The following is a 15,032-nucleotide window of genomic DNA, read 5'->3' on the forward strand; positions in this document are numbered from 1 at the left end:
CAATATGAGAGATTAAGACATTTGAAAAAGTTTAAAAGCTTAAAGAGCTCCAATTATTTTAATGATATTAGCATTAATATTTCCAGATTTAAGTTTAAAAATCTACAAACTGCTAGGGTAATACTAAAACATAGAATATCAAATAAAGAATATCAGGCTCCTGCCATAATATCTTCCTGGTTAAATTTAATGATTTACGAATCAAAGTTTTATAATTTATTTTTACTTGTACTAAAATCTTAGGAAATGAACTTAGAGGACTCAAGGCACATTGCATCTTCAGTAAAACACCTTTACAAATATCTAATAACAAATCAAATTAAAATTACTACTAGGATTTCCAGCCCATGCATTAAGAATCTGCAATTGAGAAAAAGAAAACGCCCATGCGTTCCCACTGTTTACATAGAGATTAATATGTATAATGAAATATTGGTGAAAAATGTAACCTTTAACTTTTCAAAGATTAAATCTGGTCTTCTCCATTTCACAAAAATGATGAAACAAGAAGAAATGGATGCATTTACCCTCCAAAGATTTTATAAAATGGAGAAGCAAAATAAGTTGCTATAAGCCAGGAATGGTGGTGCACTACCTCTGTACTCTGTCCTAAACAATTCATTCTAGTACCTTCCTTCTAGTACCACCCAGACCATCCTACCAATGAACATAGCCTGGACTGAAATAATGGAGAGGAATTATATGTGTTTAGTAATCTTAGCACTTTAGGAGGCTGAGGCAAGAGATCCCCTGAGCCCAGGAGTTTGGGACCAGCCTGGGTAAAAGAGATCTCACCTCAAAAAAAAGTTACTATAAAATTATAAATATACCTTCCTTTTGGATAATTCTTTTTAATAAAAATATTCATTAAAGTCTGTAATGTGCAATATGGTATGAGGCACTCTACCCATATTATTTCAATATATTTTCAAATCGTATCGATAGTAGCAGATCTCATCAACCATCTTGACAACTTCCTTCACCAATAAATCTAAGACTGTTTACAAACAGTAGAAGAAAAGATTAATTGAAGCCATCATTCACATTCTAAAAAAGCCAATTTGGTATAATTTACCTTTATATTATAAATTGACTCTGACGTTTATGCTTATGATAAAATCTGTCATAATTCTAATTTAAATGATCAGTTTTAGTTCCTTTTGTACGAAGTTTTTAGGAATGTCTCTACACTGGGCTAGAATCATAGGATACTGCTTGTCATTTTTACAAGCTTTATGTAATACTTGAAATCAGTAGGCAGTGGAGGACAGTGGATAGCAAGGACCTACAGGTCCCATGGGCTGGGACAGAGGCCTTGCTCTCTCACTCATCAACTGCATGAACTGCATAAAAAACTTCTGTAAGCCTCAGGCTCTCTATCTAGTACAGAATTATTAGAAAACCTGTATCACTGCCACCACAATGTAAATTGTATATCAAACAAAAGAAAAATAAAACATTGGTATGAAGACCATTATTTAAACATCTATTAGTTATGGCTATTGGTAGGCTCACAAAGTAACATACACATTAAACTTATTCCATATAAAATCACCATGCTTGATCTATGCTGGGATCATGAGCAGGTTATTAGCTTAAAAGCATCCTGATGCAAAACAACGAAAAACAACCTTAGAATCACAGGATAAACTACAGACTAGAACTGGCAAAAATAAACTCCCGAATGGCACATGGTCTAATTTCAGGTATATTCAGTTGAAGTGTCCTAGAAAAAGCCTGCTTTTTCAATACAATAATAATTTGGCTGTAAGAGAAATTTTTGTTCTCAATTATCTCCACATCATATTTCTTACTAAAACTAGATTTCTTTAAATGCAGATAAGCGGGGTTATAGTCACCCCAAGAATTCACTTCCTGTCAATTCACTCACGTCAGTTTCTATAGTTTCATAAATAGTACACAGATAGTCCTGGGCCATTAACCAGACCTTCCAACACTAACTCTAGTCTTCCTAAGCGCTTCATTCCAGTACCTTTCTTAAATATACACCACCCAGACCATCCTGCCAATGAACATAGCCTGGACTGAAATAATGGAGAGAAATTACATGTGTTTGCTATACATTCTGCATCAGTACATCTCAAAACTTTTACAACAAGCTCAGACCTTTGATTTTCATTTTGAATTTCTGACCTCTACTCAGGAAAATGCTGTTCTACTTTTCTTACCTGTGGTCCCTTTCTATGCCCCAGCTTGATTTGATTGTGTTGAGCCCTCACTTTCAAAAATCTGTCTTCCTAAGAATCAACTGATATTTGGTGGAAAAAGTATACAGACTACCAAGCCTCTCTCACAGAGAGCTGTGACCACAGGTTTGAGGATCCAGAAATTGACATTTGAACAAGCATTCCAGATGATTCTGCTATAGCAGAAAACACTACAAAATAAAATTGTGCAAAGTCATATAAATTTTTATTTAACATGTGTGGAAAAGACAACGGAATAATATATTAGATAAACTGTGGATAAATGTATTAGATAAATTTACATTGTGGCAGTGATACAGGTTTTCAAATGATATTTAACTTTGCTTCTTAGGAAGTTCAAAACATGTTTAATGCTTACTGCTGCTGGATGATTATGGTTTGACAAATAAAAAGGTCAAAAATAAGTTAGAATAAACATCCTCCATTAGAATTGCCTAAAACCACCAGGAACATACCTTCCTTTGAGAGTTAAGGTAAACATTACACTGGTATGTTGCCAGCTTCATCCATCTCCGAGTCCTTAGTAGCATCACACCTCAATAAACATTCACAGAATGAATGAATGTTTATTTCTTACTAAATGCCTCAAGATGAATTGTATTCTAACTCTATCCTAGAGACAATAGAGATAACAGAAAAAAACTAAATATAAGACCAAATCTTGGTTCTAAGTTGTACTGACCTAATGATGCTTTTATTAAGAAGCCAGTCATTTAAATACATGATAAAGCTAGCCACAGTTAAAGAAGAAAGGAAAACAGAAGGAAGTTTTTAAGTTTCACCAAGGACAAAAGGAGGTTTGTACAGACATTCAATGTTTTTGGCATCCTAAAATCTATACAATGACAATACATTTTAAAAGTCTAAAAACAAATTCATCAGTATCTGGAGTTCACATATACAGACTTTTATACTGGAGCTACTACTCTAAATCATTTAGAGATTTCACTTAAAGATACATTAAATTGGGCTGCTAGGTTAATGCAAAATATAAAAGATATCTTTGTCTTCAGTTTTGATGGGTAGAGGTAGCTCCAACTATTGCAATAACTGTATAATTTTATCAAATATAGCTTTGTTCAAATTGTAGCTATGATACTTATTTGCTGTGTGACCTTGTGGAAGTTAGTGCAATTCTCTGAGTGGTCACATCTTTTCTATATAATAGTATCAATGACATCTATTATCATTGGTGATGTATGAAGATTAGTAAGACTATAGGCCATCCGCACAAATGGCACCTGGCATAATGGGCAGTCAATAAATATTAGTTATTTTCCTCTCTTAAGTTCTCAAGGTAATAACAAGCAGCAGCTGCTCAATTTAGCAGCATATATGCTAAAAGCTCTAAAAATAATACAGGTAGCAAAACCAAGTGGCAATGCATATCAATCATCAATAATGTAATACAAGCTTGGCTGTTAATCATCATTGTATATTTGCCACATCCACCAAGAAAAAGTGCCATTGTAACACATTTCTTATAATGTTATGTTTCTGTGCCTTGCTTCTGTTGATTATACTGAAACCTCACTTTTGAAGAGCTGTACAGCTGCCTAGCAGGCCATTCCATAGAGCCTACATAGTATTAGGTTGGGGAAAGTATTGTGGTTTTTGCCATTAAAAGCAAAACTTTTGCCCCAGCCTAATAGATCCCTTAGGCTCCACTCAAGGAGTCTTTTAAAATAGAATTAATTCAACAAAGACTCCAAAGACATCACTGCAATACATATAGTATATATTTTAAGGGAAAGGAGGAAAGTTAATAAAATATTGGTCTCCACCAAGTTCTTTTTTTTTTTTTTTTGGTAATAATTTTTCTATACTTTTCAAATTAAAAGTAATCTGTCCAAACAAAGGCAAAATTTACCCCCTGTAGTCTTAAAAACCTGTATGTGACCAGTAACAGTCATTCAATTAATAAATTCATCAAGTAATTTCTGAAGTTGTAAGTTGTTCAATTGTGAATTTGAGGATTGTCTCATTAGTCTTTCAAACTGCCATAATTTTTTTTGGCTATAATAAAGGAAAATACATATTTAGCTTAAGTGTTTAATCCTCAAAATAAATGTATGGCTCATTTATAAACATTAAAGTTTAATAGAGTATACTTTTATATTATATATGTGCAAGCATAGTATATAAACTGCATATGTGATATATATATAGTAAGATATAAATTAAAAAATATGATGGAAGCTAGGTAATTAACAGCTAGTCAAATAAGAATAAAAGTGAATGAAACTAGATATGGTAAGTTAGAAATATGAGAAAGCTATTTCCTAGCTATGCATTTATGAACTAGCTAATTAAGAACAAAACGATTAGAAGTTGCTTGGACTTAATTAAAAAAAAAGTCAACATCTTAAATGCAACTAATTTTCCATTTTTAATTATATGTCTTCTACTTAAGATAAAAGGAATATTGTGATTTATGAAGTCAGACTCTAAAGACACATGTTATTAAGCTGCCAAATGGTAACTATGTGGCAGGATTACAATTACCAAGTTCTATTTAGGTAGACTCTGGAAATAAAAGAGCAATGGAAAGAGTACAGGGCTACTAGCTTATATTCATAAGTCTTTTCCAATTTTCATTATAGTTTTCTGGTGAAACTGTTCAAACTATAATCATTTATTTCAATTGTTAAAACCAAGATTTCTTTTCTGGATAGCTGATATTGTTTTTGAAGCACTTTCAGGGTATTCATTGCTCATATATTGGCCAGAAACCATATCATTTTACACTTGTAAAAATGTTTTTTATGGCTCTGCCATGCTTTTTAGTTATCATTTCTAAAGCCTGGGTGAATAAACGCACACATGTACACACAAACACACATACATATATAAAACATTTATTTAAAAAGTACAAGTATCTAGTAAGAAAAAATTTATGGGAGCCTATAAGGTGAATGATTTTAAGAGAAAAATTGTATTTCACATACATACAAATATGCATACACACATATATACTTCAGGGTTTTGTTTTCACTTGACAGATGTGACTTTGATTCACTCTAAGAATCACAGTTTACTGGCTTTTCTAAGTACTGAAAATAACTGCATCTAACACAAAGTATATTGTTGCTCTTAAATGTATATTTCCTGATAACTCACTTGTTTCCATAAAGGACTTGGGTTAGCTTACAAGAGCACACACATCCTAAAAAGATGCTCACAACTTCTCAACCTCAGCACTACTGACATTTTGGGCTAGATATATTTTTGTTGTGGGAGCTGTCCTGTGCATTGCACGATATTTAGTAGCATTCTTAACTTACAACCACTAAACGCCTATGTTACCACTACCCTCAGTTCTGATAAACCACAATGTCTCCAGATAGTGATAAATGTCTTGGTGAGGAAGGAGGACAGCATCATCTTTTGTTGAGAGTGGTGGTGTAAGCCACCACTTTACACCTAATGGAATTTAATGGGGGGCTGTATTCGTCTGCCTGGAATATCATAACAAAATACCATTTATACCAGTATCTGGTATACCAGATTTTATTATAACCAGTTATACAATAATTTATCAAAAGAAAATACCAAATATACCAGTGTATAATTATGCATAAATACACACTTATATACTCACTTCAATTATGCACCAACAGTAACAGCAGTATATGTATTACAAACAGATTTTGGTTGTGTTACAAATTCAAAAACTTAGGATATATGACATAATTTATATTTCATGTTTTATTTGAATAAACTCTTAAGAATTTTTATAGCACTATAAAATAAAACCTAAAAATTTTAAAGTAGTTAGAACAGATACATTATGTTTGTTTTTTTCTGAGAAAAGTCTCTAGGGAGATTTCACTGTTTTGATGCAATTATTTATTTGTTTTCCAAGTAGTATGCTATACCACAGAGTAAATATACATAGCATATATCCTGTTAATATATCTGCTATATTTAAATCATATGGTAAACTATGGAGGAAATATATTTTCATATTAACACTATTTTTTTATTGTTTTATTTTAAGTTCCGGGGTTCTGGGGTATGTGTGCAGGATGTGCAGATTTGTTACACAGGTAAACATGTGCCACGGTGGTTTGCTGCACCTATTAATCCATCACCTAGGTATTAACCCTAGCATGTATTAGCTATTTTTCCTAGTGCTCTCCTAACCTCTCTCAATTTCTTGCCTTGCACTCCCCAACAAGCTCCAGTGTTTGTTGTTCCCCTCCTTGTGTCTATGTGTTCTCATTGTTCAGCTCCCACTTATAAGTGGGAACATGTGGTGTTTGGTTTCTGTTCCTGCATTAGTTTGCTGAGGAAAATGGCTTCGAGCTCCATCCATGTCCCTGCAAAGGACATAACTGTGTTTCTCTTTATGGTTGCACAGTATTCCATGGTGTATATACACCACATTTTCTTTATCCAGTCTATCACTGATGAGCATTTGGGTTGATTCCATGTCTTGCTATTATAGCAACACTAATTTTTCTATTTGTTTCTTAATTCTCAAATATTCACAACTCTTTAACCTAAATAAGTAAATAGGATTTTTTTTTTGTTACATAATTTTCTATGTTTAATATCATAGCACCCTTATACTTATTTTACAGTTTTATCATCTTAAAGACAAGAAGCTATTCTTCAAACAAAACACAACTTCTATTGTTTTGATTTCCTCATTTGTCTTTCAGGTAACACCAGCAACAAATGCCTCGCATCCCCACAGAAGGTGAAAAAATGAGTCAATTCTCTTATGTTGCTAGGCAGGTAATATCTAGTCTTTTAAATTTAACATAAACTAGCTATAGCAATCCTAATCAATATTTAACACTTAACTTTCTAGATGTAAATTGTTATTTATTCATCCAATCAGCATAACAGCAAATGCATGGAGCTCAATTCAACCACAAGAGCTGGGAGATTTTTTTTTCACCAGTGAGACAAACAAAACAATAATAAACATATTTCCATTGAAATAATCCCAGTTTCTTTAAATTTACCACAGATATAAAACATGTTTTCAAATGAAACACAATATGAAACAAATTTAGATTTTTCCCCTTTCCTGATTCTGTAAAATGTACACACACACACACACACACACACACACACACACAGTGGCTTAACAATTATTAAGACTGCCAATAAAAGAAAAAAATACACACATACTGCCTATTGAGTTTAAATTTGTAACTTTCATGGCCTGAAAGAATATAAAATAATGTAGTAAATTCTATTTAATAGGCATTAAACATTTTTCCATCAATGCATAATCTAATCTCAAATGGAATTTTAGGTTAGACTTTTCTAGCTCTTTAAACAACTCTCTCCAGTATTCAATAAGTGTTCTAGGTACTATTTTGTAGAACATTCCTAAGTTTAATGATGAAGATTCTCAGACACTGAAACCAATAGTGACATTTATGATATCCCAAAATATCCTCACTATTGATGTAATATCAACACATTCTCACTCAAACATTGGGATACTATGACTTTTTTTCCCAGAGAACTTAAGAGCTTTAATTGCACAATTCCCATTAATCATCTTGAAAATGGCATAACTGAAACTCTACACCTCTAGAAAATGTTATGTAATGCATGAGAGTCAAAGTGGCTGCCACTGAGGGGGTAGAGAAAGTGAAAAAGGCAGCAAATCACACACACAGTCTTCTGACAAAAATACCACTTTTTTCTCCAGCAGCTTTTGCCTCTGAGAGATCAGATACACATACAACTGTTGCAGTAACAGTTATATCAGCACACAATTTTAGCTAGCAGTCATCTGAAGAAAACTTAATCCTTCATACACATATGAGAAGCTCTTCTATTTAGAGTCGCTTGTGATGGGATGCTGTAAGAAGAGAGTTTCACCTTTTTTCTCATACCTATGGCCTCCTCTAAGCCAGAGAATCTAAGAAAAGTTTATCACTACTGCTGAGGTTAATGCTATGCAGGGTTTAACCGCACCTATTGTCTGCCACTATTCCATAGTCTTCATAGGCTCCAAAGACAGATTTGATCACCATCACTGAGCCAAACCAGAGTCTCTATGACCTTGTGAAAGCCTAGTGACATTTGGTAGGTGCCAACATCATTAAACAGTCCAACATTTGTTGGCTGCTTTTTTTATAGCATCATGAAGCTGGAAATGCCAGATCACTATGTTTCTATTATTTTTTAAATTGCTTCATTATTTTTTTGGTACAGCAACCATCAGATTTCTAAACTGTTTGTAGCTAAAACACTTTTGAAGTTTTATGATATAAAAATCAGACATTCTTCAATCTTGCCTAATAATTAAAAGCCCTAACATTTTCATAAATTTTAGTGCTCTATTTGTACAGCATACCTTTCAGTGGAGAAACACAAAATGTGTTACAAATAGTATCCAATTTATCATTGTACCATTATTAGGTAGATTTACAGTATGACTGTCTCTATTCAATTTCTATAGCTTTCCTGAAGATCAAAGGGAGGTAAACTTCTTAAGTAAAATACATCCAATTTTTCTTCTAACAATATTTGGAAAGACTTGTTTAAGCAGATCTTTATAGACTGCTTCAACAGTCTAATTTATGACTAGTTCCTAGTTCATTTACAAAGCAAAAATTCCCCATCTTTAAATCTCTCCTTCTCTCCATGAAATACTGATTAAAACCCAAAAGGTATATTTTTATTGTAACGCAGGAATAATAAAACCTGCATGGTGCTTCTTATGTTCCAGGCACTGTTTTCAACACTCTACCAATGTTAATTCCCTTCATCCTCTCTCAATATTACTGGGAAGGCTTATTTGTAACATTTCAGTTTTTTTATAACACTTAAGTACAAACAAAATAAATGACTGAACCCAGGCGGTTTAACTACAAAGTTGTTGCTCCTAATCATTACCTTACTAATACGCATTTGTAACCAAGTGTATCCCATCTGATCATCTGTAAGTATGTTTTGTTTTTGTTTAATCATTGACTGCTAACACTAGAAACAGATGACTCTAGGTCAGAACCAAATGGAAGTCTTCAACTCTTTTGAGTTCTGCAAAGGAAATGATATTTCATAATGTAAGCAACTAATTTTGGAGAAGACTAATCCACATAGCATTTCCAAAGGGTAATGGAAAAAATTTAGATGCTTTTGTAAATTGTAATTTAATTGTCATCTTTTTTCTTTTCCTCAGAGGAACCTGTCTTCCAGGATCAACAGTATTTTTTTTTAAAAGAACACCAAAGAAGTTAAAATATTACCCTAGTGAAACAAGAGGTTCTTGGGTTAAATATATATTTCACTGACAATGCCTCTTCAATTTGGATATAACACAAATAAAGAAAAACTTATTATATATATTTATATATATTTGGATATAAAACAATTAAAAAGCTATTATATATAATGAAGTTATATATCTGTGTATATACATATATATGTACACACACATAAAATTAAAAATTTAAATGTTAGTAATATAGGATGATATGTTTTAAGGGGCAAGTCTTTATTGAGAAATATAAATATAAAGGAAATCAGAGAGGTAAAACATTTTGGCAAAGTCAGCTTGAGAATAATAACATCATTCCTTTGTATTTACACGCAACATTTGTTATATTTGTACCTGCGAGATCCCACATATCCCTACAAATAAGGAAAGTAAAGCGTGTTTTTACCTCTCTAAAGTGACAACATTTATTTAGTCATGATAAACTTCAAAGTATAATATTACATCATATGTTTCCAACAACCTATGTCAATATTTCCACTGTAACTCTTCCCTTAAAGCCTACTCAGCCTCCTAGATAGGACAGCATATATTATGCATATAATTAGTGTTTAAATAGTTTTCCAAACTATAACAGATGTCTAAAATTTTGGCTGCCATTTACATGCAGAAATTATCACATATTGCACTGCTCTGCATTGTCTTTGCCAAACACAAAGATCCTTTCTTTTTCTCAATTTTTCACTAGCACTCCTTTATAAACCTGTGGGATTCCCTAACTGAAAAATAAATACTGTCACTTTCTGACTTCACCAATTCTGCCTCAAGTCCAGCCATTAAATGCTACTGCTTCACATAAACAATGACAGAGCACGAAGAAAAAGTGAGGCAATAAAGGTCCTCATCACTGCTGACCACAGTCTCCTTCAGACAGATCAACTTTGTACTTGAACAAAATGTGCTCAATGACACTGGCTCTGTCCCCATGGGGAAAACACTCCTCTCCCTGCCCCACACCCCCCCGTCTATGACAATTTGCTAAAATTGTGCACTGCCATCAGCTCTCTCAGACTTGAGGCAGCAGCAAGCGGAAAGACAATTGGCTCATGAGCCCAGAACATGTTTCTATTGGATGCTGACTGCAGCAGCATAAGCAGTAAGGGTGAAGAAAATCTCTTGAAGCAAAAAAGCAGTATCACAACACAGGTTATCTGAGCCTGTCTCCTCCTCTGCACTCCACCTCCACATCTAGAGAATTCAACTGGTTTTCTAGGGCAGTTCCACAAATATCTAAAGTAAGACTAAACAATCTATCTAAAAATTACCACTGAGAATAAAATAGGAAAGTCTCAGAATTTTTAGAAACATTTCATATACAGTACGTGTCTAGTATCCTCAAATAGTTTTTCAGAAAAAGATCCATATTAACAATAAACATACAAATAAAAAACAGATGATAACTATAAGCTATGGAACTTGTACCAAGTACTACAGATGAGTCTTTATGGCAAAAGGGTATTGAAGTCATCACATTAAGCATAGATACTTGAAAGAGCTTAGTCATCACAAGGTGCTCTGTTCTAAATGGCAATTAGAAGCTGCAGCGCATATTCTTAAGTGCTTAGTTAAGATGAAAAGTATGGAGATGTTGGGCCTCACAGGAGTGTCAGCCATGGCAACACTGTTTTTTTTAACAAGCCAGAATGTGAACGTGAGAGGGAAAAGCACAGACGGTTGTCACATGATGTTTTTTTCTTGCTATCATACCAACAACATTTAGGCTGAAAGCCCGGATCTGCTAAACACTCTGCTTAAGAGTGTTAGCATTAAGCGAGTAAAGGAATATATCTGTGATTTTTACACTCTCTACATCTGCTGAAAGAAGGTGGCTTTTATTAAAGATAGTTGTATCTTCCTTTATATTTTGTACATGTTCCTCTCCTAATACCAGGCACTGTTTACACATCTTCCTTCCCTGGTGACAGACTCCCTAAGGAGGCTCATGCCCACAGCCTACATCAGGCCAAGAAAGCCCCATAAGTGTTTATCAAGTGAATGAGTTCTGACTATATTTCTGAATGTAGGATATTCTGTCCAATAAAGCAGTTCTCAAACATTCCTTTTGCATCTTCTTTAGCGTCCATAAACTGTTATGTTATAGCTTCCTATTTTTCTTCATTCAAATATATTTTTCTCTCCACTAGTCTTCTACCATTTGCTCCTTTTCTCAGGTAACTGCTTACTACTGTTATCCAAACACGAATATGTGACTCTTCACCCACCTAAGTAAGAAATATGGCTACTTGTTGGAGGTATCTGTATCCCAAACTTGTAAGCGTCTCATATACAGAAGCCTTAGAGATAAGCATTGAGAAACAGTTCCAGGAGTTGACATAGAAAGAGCAATACAGTACCAGCTCAATGGTTAAAACTCCCATGAACTGAAATTAGAGAGTTGCTTGTTCAAATCCTAACTTTGATATTTATTAGCAGTGAGACTTTGGATTAATTATTCAACTCCACTGAATTGCAACTTCCTCTTCTATGAAAATGAAGGTAAGATATCAGCCTAGGGATGATGTGAATATTAAATTAGGGAATATATACAGAGGCCTCAATTATGGTCTGGTACTCAGAAAATGAAAAAGACTGGACTGCTCTCACTCTCCTAGCATGTTTTTTTACCTTGCAACCCCCCCGGTTCCCATCACCCAGGTCCATTTCTCCAGAGATGCTTGAAAGCATCCTTTTCTCCTGTTCCTGCAGCCTTCCCTTTGTCAGAGTTTGCCGGCTCACCATCAAGTTAAAACCTCCTTTAATGAACTAACCCAACAAAGCCTCTAGTAAATCTCCTTTAATGAATTAACCCAAACGAAGCCTCTAGTGAATCTCTTAATGAACTAACCCAAATGAAGCCTCTTTCACAGGACTATAATATAAGTACAATCCAATGAAAGAACGCATATCCAGGAACCAAGGAGACCTGTGTTAATTGTAATTCTCTTACCCACTAGCTACATGACCTCATGCAGGTACTCAAAACTCCCTGCCCAAACAACACCTTCACTTGTGAAATTGTGTCCAAGAAACAGGAGCTTCCAGAGTAGCTGTGACAAAGCTTTCCTCAGGCCAAAGTAAGAATCAACTCATATTCATTTTGCTTACCATTAAGAAACTGGGCATTTGTTTTTAAAGGGAATTGATATTAAAAGTAAACCATTTTAATAGGTTAAATTTGATTATGAGAAGTGACCCTTTTCAAATGTCACTTACTGAGGAAATTTGCTTTCACTTTCCCTCCCTTCTTCCTTTCCTTTCTTTCTTGCCAAGTAGAATAAACTCACAGTAGTAAATTCAGAACCTGCCAAGCTATATTATAGGTAATTTTTACAAGTCTGTCTACTGTTCTTGATTAGGAATTTCAAATTCTGGCAATCTAAGCATTTTAAATAAATGTTCGTAGAATGAATAAAAGACAGAAGGGCATTTCTGGTAGTCCCAGCTATCACATCACTTGATAATACTGTAGAGCTTAAGTCACTGGTCCTTGACCATGACTGTACATTATAAATTAAAAATTCCTACATCCTGCCTCCACTCCCAGAAATTTTTAGATATTTTTGGCTGAGTCCCAGGCATAAATGTATTTTAAAGGCTCCCCAGGTGATTTTAATGACAGCTACTCTGAAGACCACAGGTTGGTGTATATATACTAACACACGTTCTCATTTACCAATCAATCACAACCTTTTCCAGGGTTTTTTAAACTTAGTTTTTGCCAGTGGCTTCAAGATAACTGCTAATGTTATCTGTAAGTTAACTGATACTTCTGTTGGAATTGTCCATTTTCCAAACAGCTCCTTTCATATGCAGTGGGAGAAAGGGCACTTGAGCACAAGGGATGGCATAAAAAGCTGCTGTCCTTTGTTCTCTTGGGCATATCATCCTGGGCAGGGTCTCAAGACTAGCAACACCTTCATGATCACAGGGTTATTTCTAAACACCTTGTTCACAAGAAAAAGGTTTCAAGGGTAAAGGAGGGGATTCAAGATCCACAACATCAATGTACCCGTAAAGTCTTTATTCTTTTAAAAATATACCCAACATACATAGTACACTTAAAAAAGAATGTATTATCAGTGATGTGTATAGCAAATTAGATAAGTAATACTAGATTCTATATTACTTAGTTTTATTATCACCCATTGAGGGCTAGAGGTCTTAGGCAGTTCCTATGTTAACCTGACAATATTGGTTAACATTTGTTAATGTTAACCTGACAATTAGGTTCCTATGTTAACCTGACAATTTTACAACTCAATTTTAAGTAGCCTAAGCTCAAGTTAAAAATTTCATAGCTAAAGTAAATGTTTATAAAAGTAAAGTGGCATATTACAAATTTTCAAGTAAGGAGATAAGATGTCTCAACAGGACTGCTGCTGTTTGTTTAGGAACACAATTAGTACTATCAATAGAATCCTCTCCTTAGTCTCCTGTTCAAAGGTAATTACAAGGTCTACCACTAACACTCACAATAATATGTAGCATTTATCCTCATGGCAATCCCATGAGGTAGTCTTATTAGCCTCATATTACAAATCAGGAAACTGCAGTTCCCAGAGGTTAAGTATCTCATGCAAGGTCCCAACAATGTTAAGTTATGAAGTTGGGAAGTACGGGTAATGTCAGGGTCAGCATTTGGTAGCCAGAATGAAAGTGGCCTAAATAATCTAGGGATTGAAGGAAAACTTTAATTTGTCATTCCCACTTGTTTTCAGATAAATGATTTCACTACATTAGAGATGGAAAGTGAAAACTGATCATGTGCTTCTCCCATTAGAAGTCATCAAAAATTTAATAAGAATGGCTGGGCACAGTGGCTCATGCATGTAATCCCAGCACTTTGGGAGGCTGAGATAGGAAGATTACTTCAGCTCAGAAGTTTAAGGCTAGCCTTGGCTATATAGTGAGACACCGTCTCTACAAAAAGTAGAAAAGATTAGGTGGGTATGGTGGCATACATCTGTAGTCCCAGCTATTTGGGAGAATCGATTGAGCCCAAGAAGTTCAGGCTGCAATGAGCCGTGATTGCACCACTGCACTCCAGCCTGGGTGACAGAGCAAGAGCCTGTCTCAAAAAATAAATTAAAATAAATAAAATAAAATAAAATAAAAGTATCTCTTGCATTTCTCAGAATAATACCAGAGTATACTTACTTTCTGAAATTGTTGTAGAAGAGCTAGATATCTAGGTCAGAAATACAGTATGTGTAGATACACAATCAAAAGAGAAAGCAGAGTAATTAATTCATTGTCCTCTAAGCTAGGAGATGAATGAGACAAAAGGAGGAGGAAGAGGGAAGAAAGAGGAAGGAAGGGAGGAAGGAAGGGAGGAAGGAAGGAAGGGAGGGAGGGAGGGAGGGAGGGAAATATTTTATACCAAATTTCAGAAATATTTTATACCAAATTTCAGAATAGCTCATTTATATATTTATTCACCTACTGTATGGTGATACCTCTTATGTGCTCTGTGCTATGGGACAATGGAAACACAAAATGAACTAGAAACATACCCTAAGAAGGGAAACAGAATATGCATATAAATAGCTATT

The 15,032-nt window shown here is 34.4% G+C and overlaps 1 protein-coding gene and 1 long non-coding RNA gene across 51 annotated transcripts in view; both read right to left on the minus strand.

The window, feature by feature from the left end:
- The window catches only part of MBNL1 (muscleblind like splicing regulator 1), a 205,514-nt gene that overhangs the window by 47,099 nt on the left and 143,383 nt on the right, over window positions 1-15,032 (minus strand). The window lies entirely within an intron of this gene.
- LOC116536741 lies at window positions 4,063-14,494 on the minus strand. The gene is made up of 2 exons (XR_004262773.1): window positions 13,722-14,494; window positions 4,063-13,662 (listed from the first exon to the last, which is right to left on the minus strand). It is a non-coding gene; the product is annotated as an uncharacterized LOC116536741 (long non-coding RNA).

This window comes from Sapajus apella, unplaced genomic scaffold (genome assembly GCF_009761245.1).
Source record: "Sapajus apella isolate SASKATOON/1434 unplaced genomic scaffold, GSC_monkey_1.0 scaffold4, whole genome shotgun sequence".
In the NCBI taxonomy this organism is placed as follows: Eukaryota; Metazoa; Chordata; class Mammalia; order Primates; family Cebidae; genus Sapajus; species Sapajus apella.